The sequence below is a fragment of the Bidens hawaiensis genome, unplaced genomic scaffold (genome assembly GCF_021521415.1).
Source record: "Bidens hawaiensis isolate Kalapana, Puna unplaced genomic scaffold, B.hawaiensis_p1.1 tig00016121_1, whole genome shotgun sequence".
NCBI classification, from domain to species: Eukaryota; Viridiplantae; Streptophyta; class Magnoliopsida; order Asterales; family Asteraceae; genus Bidens; species Bidens hawaiensis.
Genome location: NW_027492466.1, coordinates 49,694 through 59,719, shown reverse-complemented (window position 1 = coordinate 59,719; position 10,026 = coordinate 49,694).

Genomic DNA, 10,026 nt, shown 5'->3' with positions numbered 1-10,026 from the left:
CACTGCGGTAAGTTTTTGGTTCTCCTCCCGGACAGCCCGCGCCTGAGCTTGTTCTTTAGCGCGAGCTGCTTTTAACTTGTCGTTTTCACGACAAAGCAGCTCGACTCGCGGCTGCATCCGGGCCAGGAGAACCCGAAGCTCATTGCTAAGCCTACCCTCTTGATAGCTAGCCATGGCTTCCCCCAACGCACCACTGGGAGCAGCGTGACGAGCCAATTCCACGCACTCCACAGGGGTGCGAAGGGTTGTTCCTCGGCGAATGTTCCATCGTGGAACATACACTTCATTGGAATCCGACACTGCAAAAAAACAAAAAGCAGTTAGGAAAAGATGATAAAATATATATATATAAAATGGGCCAGAAGAACCCTACGCACCTGTAGGGTCAATAACAGGCCGATAGCCGCCGAACCCATCGCCTGAACCCAAAGGAAATCCATCCAAGAGGTCAGGCAGATGGGAAGGTGGCAAAGATTGGCGAGAAGCCCCATGCGTACCTGATGGACCGGCCGTCGTTGCCGATGGCGGGGGCATGGTAGCAGTCGCCGCGGTCGCCTCCGCGGTCGCCGCCGCGGAATCCGCAGCAATAGTAACCGCCGGCTCGGTGAAGGATGCTATAAAAATCGCACTCACAGCCGGCGGTGACGTCATCACAGCTGGAACAGTCGGCTCAAAGGAGTGAGCAACTGAACCAGCGGATGCAGGCGCAGCCGCCTGGGTCGTCGCCTCAGGTAGGCTGACCGGGCCTACCGTCATTGGCGGGGAGGTACCACTCTGCGCTCCACCCTGGAATGCGTCAACATCCACGCTTGCGTAAAGAAGAAAAGTGTTAAAAGATTAAACTATGAAGATAAAAGCTAAAGGAAATTTGTACTTACGGGTTTTCTTGAGCCTGAAAGTACGGACGGGCGGGGATGAACCCGATGGAGCCGGCCTCTTCACGCCGGTCACCGTTGTCATCCTGGGCTCTTCGGTGACAGTTGTCACAGCCTCCGGAATGGTGATCTTGTCACCACCAGGATTCCCCGCCACCTCTTCACTCTCGGTCTCCGAGTCAGACCGAGGCGCTGGATCGGCTGTGGAGGCCACCTTCTCCTTCCCCTTCCCGCCGGCAGCCTTCTTCTTCCGCACCAACGGAGGACCATCTGCGGATTCCTCATCAGAACATACGATTAGAGGAATTCCAGCAGAGGTTTCAACATTGAGGGGTCGAGGGTCGAAGAGCGCCTTACCTGGCCGACGGGCGCTAAGGATTTCATGGCCTAGAGGATAGACCTCCACGAACCGATTCGCCGTTTGCTCTAGGATGGGCAACTCGTTCTCATCTAGAGCCCGAGTACCCATCCGTGCGGGACCGTCAGCCTCCCGCGGGTTCAGGAGCGACTGCAAGTCGTTCCCCTCTGAAATAAACAGGAAAAAAGTTAGAAGAAATCCAAAATCAACAAAAGGGAAAAAGGCATACCGTAAGGAACAGAGTTCAAACCGTATTCGAGGACGATCGGAATCTTGCGCGCATCAGCCTCCTTCCACACCCGGCTCATCCCCAGCATCACCATCCCGGACTCCGCAAACCGGTAAACCGGAGATTGGACCCGAGATATCTTCGCAAACCATTCCGCCTCCTGGTAGCTGGAGGCGTGAAGGCTGGGAAGTGCTTGCCCGTTCTTGAATTTCATGGCAATGGGGATGGCGCGAGCGGATATGAAAAAGAACTCCCGCTTCCACGAGCGAAGACTGCGCTGGGTCGCGCAGATCTTTAAACCCTTGATTCGGGTTGTCAGGGTATACCACCCCTGGATGCACCTCCAAGTGTAGAAGGTCATCAGGCGGTCAACATAGGGCTCAACGCCCAAAATCCGGCACACCCACTTGAAATGGCGAATCTTGGCGATCGCCATGGGGTGCAACTCGGTCAAATGAACACCGTGCCTCTCAAGGACACGGTAAACAAACTTTGTCAATGGGAACCTAAGATTCCCATAAACAAAGAATGCTGCATAAACCCCGATCTTGCCTCTGGGGGCATCGTACACGGTCTGATGGGGTTCAGGAAACTCAGGCTCGAGAGACTCGAGCATGAACTTCCTGACAACATACCGGTACAGATCGCCGGGCAGAGCACACTGGCACTCGCCAGCAGTACTCTTGTCATCAGCTGTAGACTCGAGATCACGTGAAGACATCTTGCAGAAAGAAGAAAACGATTTCGGGAAAATGCTGGCCTGAAAAGGTGAGTATTCGCCGGAAATCGCTAAGAAGATGAAGAGAAGAGTGAAAGTGTGGATTACAAAGAACCCTCTCCCCGTTTATATACTAATCGCAATTAATGCGATGAATTTAATGCGGAGGAGAGAGAAATCGAAGGTGCAATGAAACTATGACACGTGGCAAAAAGAAAGCTGGCAACAGCTGTTGACAGGACGCGTACCATTAATTTCGCGGCCACGCACCCGAAAAATAGCGCCCACGCGCCTGAAAAAGCGTCTGGAATGACCATGTACTGTCACGTCACCATAACTTCCTGCACGTCCTGACACAGTCAGAAGAAACCGTCGCACGACGTTTCAGAGGTTTGGACTGTTCTTATCCTTTCACCAACCTTTCGAATTTCAAAATTCAAAATTCAAAAAGATTAAAAAAGTAAGCGGGAAAATACCCCTTACCTTGGCGAACAAGTAACCGTAAGACGGATGCGGGTACAGTGTTAAGGCAAAACCCTTCACATACCTAGCACCCGCAGGGAATTGAAGCCAAGTAAACCTTGGCGAACAAGTAACCGTAAGTCGGATGCGGGTACAGTGTAAAGTCAAAACCCTTCACATACCTAGCACCCACAGGGAATTGAAGCCAAGAAAACCTTGGCGAACAAGTAACCGTAAGACGGATGCGGGTACAGTGTTAAGGCAAAACCCTTCACATACCTAGCACCCGCAGGGAATTGAAGCCAAGTATACCTCGGCAACCAAGTAACTATAAGACGGGTGCGGGTACAGTGTAAAGGCAAAACCCTTCACATACCTAGCACCCGCAGGGAATTGAAGCCAGGAATACCTTGGAAGTAAAGTAACCGTAAGACGAGCGCATGTACAGTGTTAAGGCAAAACCCTTCACATACCTAGCGCTCCGCTGGGAATTGAAACCAAGGAGGATCTTCTGGGCAATGCTTGCGGAAACGGAAATAACATCCCCGCATAGCAGGAACGTCGAGAACTACGTTGTCTGAAGCTCCAGGATGGAATTGGTGGTTTTAACATAATTGATCACTATGTTCAAAACTACCAAAACCTCATGGAGAATCCACACAAGTGGGACTCAACGCTCCTGACTTGCGAGGAGGTTACAGACCTACCCGCATCATACCCAAAGACCAAGCAGGAAAGTCGGGAATTTATGCAAGTGAAAAGGACTTCCGCGGGAAGAATCCCCATGGAAAACCTTAAAAAACCCTTTTCAAAACCCTTTGCTTAAGTCCAAAAGTTCACCTCACTTTATTAAACACGCATGAGAAGAACATTGGACTGGGGGGACTTGAAGAGGTAGGTCCCAGCAGAGCCCAGTTGGACCCGCAAGACTCACCTTGAAGAGGAACGTCTGCGCAGAAACCAACTGGATCCGCAGGACCAACCATGCTCAGAGACGTGACGTCCTTACGCGCAGTACGCAAGCTGGTCCCGCAGGAAATACCTCCCAATGGTGAAGGACTCCGCCTGTCCCCGCAGCCTCGGATACAAGCCATTAGGGAAGGTCACCCGCGCAGCAAGGCTACACGCACAAGGCACTTAGCTCTCAATCACTCAGTGTCACCTGAAGGAATGAGCGAAGCCGGGAACAATCCCGCACAAGGGCGGGAGGGGGAATACTCCCGCCCAAGTAAGCCAGTCCGTACGATACGGGAAGATCTTCTGTACTGTACCTGACGAGGTATGGGAAAAAGATCTGACTAAAGATACGACAGCTTATTGACCACAGTATGGCGAGCAGCATGCTCCTGTACTGTGTCACTATTAGCCGCTGCCTACTCACCAACTCTTGTCATACCAAGTGCGTAGCCGGCAGTTGGTGGAAAAGGAATAGTATACAGCAGGCCTGGTCGCTATCAGCCGCTGCCTACCCACCAACTACCAGCAGGCCACGTGCGTAGGCTACTGTTGGTGGAACAGAAATACTGTCGCAGCCGGCCACACCTCCTTGGAAACCTACCTTCGGCTATAAATACCACAAATGGTATGACCATCTCATCTTATCATATCTTATCATATTATCATCATATTATACCTGATATCTGCTCTAGCAATCTCTTAATATACATTTATATTTAAAGAGCAATCTAGTCTGATTCTCACGCCGGAGGGTGGTCACAAGGAGGAACCCCCCTTCTCAGTGACAAGCTCACGGTGTCTGTTTTGCAGGTTATCAGAAGAACCATCTTCTCAGGGTCTAACCCCTCGTGGGAAACATTTATCTAACCCCCAGGTTACCAGTAATCTGCCCGGGGTCCGGTTAGTGTTTCTTCAGTTAATATGTTTTATATTCTTTAAACTAATGAATTTTATATTTGGATACTACTATTAGCAGGAATCGATACAACATTTGTGACGATGAAATGGATGTTATCGCTTTTGTTTAACAATCCATACTTTCTACCAAAAGCGTAGGCCAAGATCGACAGCTATGTTGTCAATGATCATCTAATCTAATTGATGACTTATCATAAATTCCTTTTCTAAGATGCATAATAAACGAGACTATGAGATAGTGAGAATGTACCCTCCTGGCCTCCTAGTCCACTTGTGGCACATGAGTCCTCAAAGGATTTGTACGGTTGGAGGGTACACTATCCCAAGTAGGGTTGACAATTTATACATGAAACACGAATACATGACACATACATACACGACTTTAACAGGTAACAAGTAAGGTCTTAGCAAATTTCGTTAATAAACAGGTAGACACGAAATTATCTGTTAATTTTCGTGTCTAAACAGGTAAAATACATGTTTACAAGTTAACGACATGTTAAGTATCTTGTTAGATTTTTATAATTATCCTAAATTCCTAAAACATTCCCACTCTCTAAATCTCAGCCGTCACCACTCACCACTCACGAACATTTCCTCTCCGGCTTTTGCTTCACTAAACAGGCTGTCAACTATGTGTTTCTAAATAACTCTTATCGTGTATACCAGTTAGTAACAGGTTCGTGTTCGTGTTTCGGATACAGAACACGATAACTTTTCGTGTCATGTACAGTTATACACATTTCTTGTTCGTGTCTTATCGTGTACGGGTATACAAGATATGCCATCCCTAATCCCAAGTGGTACAATGCTCATGTTGAACTTATGGGCCATGCAAAATGACACCAAGAATTGGGAAGACCCTAAAAAGTTTAAATCGGATAGGCAAACGTCGTTTGGGGCTGGATGGAGTTGTCCGGCAGAAAACTTGGCAGTGCGCATTATGGGGTTGGCGTTGGGTATTCTCATTGACTCATTCAATGCTTCAAGTGGGAAACAACGAGTGAAGAGATGATCAACATGACTGAAGGAATGGGTTTGACCTTGCCAAAAGCTATACAATTGGTTGCAAAGTGCCAACTTCGTGGAAACATGGCCAAATTGCTATATCATATTGACACACCCCGACCAAAGGCGGCGGAACATGCCGAGGTGTAACGATTGCCCATAAGCGCATGACACTAATTAAAGCGACAATATTTAACAAACTCATTTCATTTCACAACATCGAAAATGTCACATAACAATATTCAAGAGATAGTCAATAACAAAATATAACAAAATATAGCAATTCAAATATTGTTCATTTTTGCTAATAACTTAAAGGTCTTGACATTCGTTTTCTCCACAAGCATCGAATCAACCGAGATGCAAACCTGTAACATTTCATAAAATAAAGTTTGTCAACACAAAGGTTGGTGAGCAAATCATAAGTTTGAGCAACAATAGTATATGGTAAGAAAAAACCACAAAACTAGTATACAAAACAATAAGTAAGAGCTATAAACTTGGATAAAATAGTTATCGCTAACAAGTTAGCGACACCCAACTATAAGGGGATGCCAAATAGTTTAGGATTTTTATAGTTATCGTGAATTGCATTACGTTAACGACACCTTGTCATGAGGGGTTGCCAAATGGTCTAGGATTTATAGTTCCACCATCTGAAAACGATAAACACATAGGCAAATAAGCATAGAACACCAAATCGAGCAATTATTTAAGTAAAGTATACAACAACGTTTGTGGTTTAAGACCCAAGTATAAAACATTTAGTTTAGATAAGATGAAATGTCACCTCAAAACAAAAGATAGAAAATGGGGTATGAAGTTACTCACGTTCAAGTAATAAACTTGAAAGGTTGATTATTTGGAGATTTGCCGGAACAATGAGTTTAACGTATGAAGTGTAACGATTCCGGCGAAATCAGGTATACCCTAACCGGTATATACTATTTATGTGTTATTTAATACTGAATATATGAATTATAATGTGTTTATACGAGTATGTATGATTCACAGTACGAATTATACTCGATTATACAGTTAATCGTATTGGAAATACGATTAACCGATTAACGATTATTGAAGCCCGAACGAATCGAGGATTACATTATAGACGAGATATATAATATTTAGTGATGTTTACGAAGTGTTAAAGCTTCGGGATAAGTGAATTAAAGCACAGAAAAAGAATTTCGATTTAATGGTACGTCGGTACGTTAAACGAAACCTTTAATACCAAACCAAGCAAGAGACGATCGATCAAGCCGAAAAAGATGTACAATTATTAATAATATGATGTTTTAAGTTAATGAAAGTCATGGTTTAAGTTTTTGAAGTTTTTAAATCGGTTTTATATAAATTTCATTTTTAAGCCGAAAAACGACCGTTTTAGTTTCATTTTAAGCCGAATTAAACATTTAACCGAAAAACGAACTGAACCAGATTATCCAAAACATTATCCAGATCTCCGATATCCAATTGTGTGGCTAAAAATGGAGAGGTGGGTCCCACCCCACCTCCCTCTCACTTCCGGTCGCAACAAAGGGGTGTAACCCCCTTTGCTTTATCATTTTTTTTGTAAACCCTAGCCAACATCCATCAATCTCTCTCAACTTTATGATCAAAACCGAGAATTTTTAGCAAGAAAACAAGGTAATGATCGTGTTATGTACGTGTTTATGTTCGTTTCTTGAGTGTATTTGCAAGAAAATGAGGTTTCAAAGATGAAAACCGATTCTTGCATGATCAAGTGATGTATACGGGTTATACAAGGGATCTTGGTCCAAGAAAGGAGTTAAACGAACCAAAAACGAATTTTTACGGTTAAATCTTTGTTTTTAAACCATAACCGAAACCATGAAAGAAATGGCTTGATTGTGGATGTAACTTGCTTGGTGTGGTGTTATTGTGCTTGTAGGTGTTGTATCTAGTTGATAGCAAAGGCTAGAAAGCGAGATTCGTGCGATTTGAAGCTAGAAACTCAAGGTAGTTCGGTTTTTGTATTTTGTTGTGTTTTGGGACAGATTGTGATACGTGTAGAGTTAGGTCATGAAATTTTACAGAGGTGTCAGATATATGAAAATATGAGTTCTGTGAAGTTTTGGTAATTTTTGGACAAAGGATGAATATTTGGTGAATTTAATGCTCGGTTTTGGCCAAAAATGGTGAAAAATAGTTAAATATCATGAAAAATTCTGTAAAATTCCAGATAATCTTTTTATAACATGTATAAGTTCTGTGAAGTTTTGGTAATTTTTGGACAAAGGATGAATATTTGGTGAATTTAATGCTCGGTTTTGGCCAAAAATGGTGAAAAATAGTTAAATATCATGAAAAATTCTGTAAAATTCCAGATAATCTTTTTATAACATGTATAAGTCACACAAAAAATTTGAGGTCAGTTGGAGAAGTCTAAGTAGGCTTTTCGGTTAAACGAGTTCTAGGGTTTTCTAGCTCGGTTTTAGTGAAAATGGCATGTAAAATGAGATTTTAGTTCTGGAAAAATTACATGGGACTATGTGGATAGCAGGGGTCATCCAGGAAAAATTTGGGATTTTTCTAAGATCGTTTGGTATTTACGACATATTTAGTGTTTAAATGGTGTTTAAAAATAGATAAATAAATTTTAAATATAAAAATTAATTCTGGAAATATTTTTATAAAATTCCCCGCTGTCAAAAAGTTATTTGTACAAAATTTCAAGATCCGGGATTAAACGGATAATTATTGGTGCAAAAACAAACTTTTAATGCTTAAAACGCGTAAACCGGTAAAGTTCGCCTAAGCGAGCTGACTGGTGTATAAAAACCCTAAAAATGAACTATTTTCATATAATTGAGTTAAATAAGTAAAAATGAATCATCCGAAAATAATTCGGATGATTTGAGTAATTTTTACCCGATTTAACAGTTTCCGGTGCATTAAAGACGGAAACGGGTCCCGCGGCCAATCGGGGCGTCTAAACCGAGCTCTAATTTCACAACTTTAACTAAATTATCAGTCAACAACTATTTTCGGGTCGTGTGTGACCAAACTCATTTTTGAAACGTAAAAACGGATAACCGTGCTAGGCACGCAAAACGGGAAAAAACGAATAATAGTAATTTTGACTAGTGAACTCTAAACGATATCACAATCTGAGTCCTGAGAAGTGTTTCTGGGTTAACATTGCCCCCGGAACGGTTACAGTACTGGGTTAACAGTGTCCCCAGATGTACCGGTTAACACGGTTAAAGTTATGTTAATAGTGATTGTATAGTAACAAACTTAGGGATCGTATTACAGATCCGGACTAGTAGCTGGTGTACTGTGATACCTAATTGCCTACGATAAGGTGAGTTTCACGAGCCCCTTTTTCTGAATAGTTTTCAAATATTTTCCCGGGGCGGAAAGCAAGTTACTAATAAAATGTTTAAGTACATACTGAACGCATGGATTTGCGTGTATTTATAAATATTTGATTATACGGGAATCGTACGGAATGGGTACAGTACTGGGTTAACAGTGTCCCCAGATATCCCTAGAAGTGTTTCTGGGTTAACATTGCCCCCGGAATAGGTACAGTACTGGGTTAACAGTGTCCCCAGATGTCCCTAGAAGTGTTTCTGGGTTAACATTGACCCCGGAATGGGTACTGTACTGGGTTAACAGTGTCCCCAGACGTCCCTAATATATGATTATTATAATGATTTGTCATTGTTTATTTAAATTAGTGAAACTCACCAACTATTCGTAGTTGACCCGTTTTCTTTACATGCTTTCTAGGTACTCCCAAACTGGAATAAGTGCTACATGCTTGATGATGCGTGCTTTTTGTGGAAGCTTAGTGATCATTTTGTATTAAATATGTTATTGTACTATTGGTAAAACTTATGTGCTGTCGCCTAGACGATAACTAAACTCGGAACAATGTAATATGATGTGAATTAATGTAGTGGTGTTTTCTTTATAAGCAATGCTGTTGATATCAGACGTGTCTGTTGCATCCCGTTTACGTTTCCGCTGCGGTTACGGGGTGTTACAGAACTTGGTATTAGAGCCATTGGTTATAAAGAATTAGGATGTCTTTAAAAGATACCTAAAATATAACCAGTAGCTCAAGTATTATAGGATCTGAATATCAACTAATAATTTATAGTGACGAGGTCTGGATGAACTTGGATGGACAAGTGAGTTATTATGGTCCGGAACATAATAACAGACTTGTCCGCACGAGGTAATTCAGGGGAAGTCACGGGGAACATTAATAGGTAAAATCGGCAACATATGTGTAAGTATATGATAATATTTTTACGTGACAAGGTTGTATAAGTATGTGTATATTAATTAATTATGATTTATATTATGGAAGGAACTATATGTTTGTTAACTTGTGTACAGGTAAGGATGTCGAGATCACGAAGTTTGTCAGTGGAGGAGGACCCGGAAGAGACCAATTCCGGGGACTCTAGGAGCTTACGCCTAGTATCCAGCACTGAGCCTAGTGAGACTAGCCGTAGGAGTA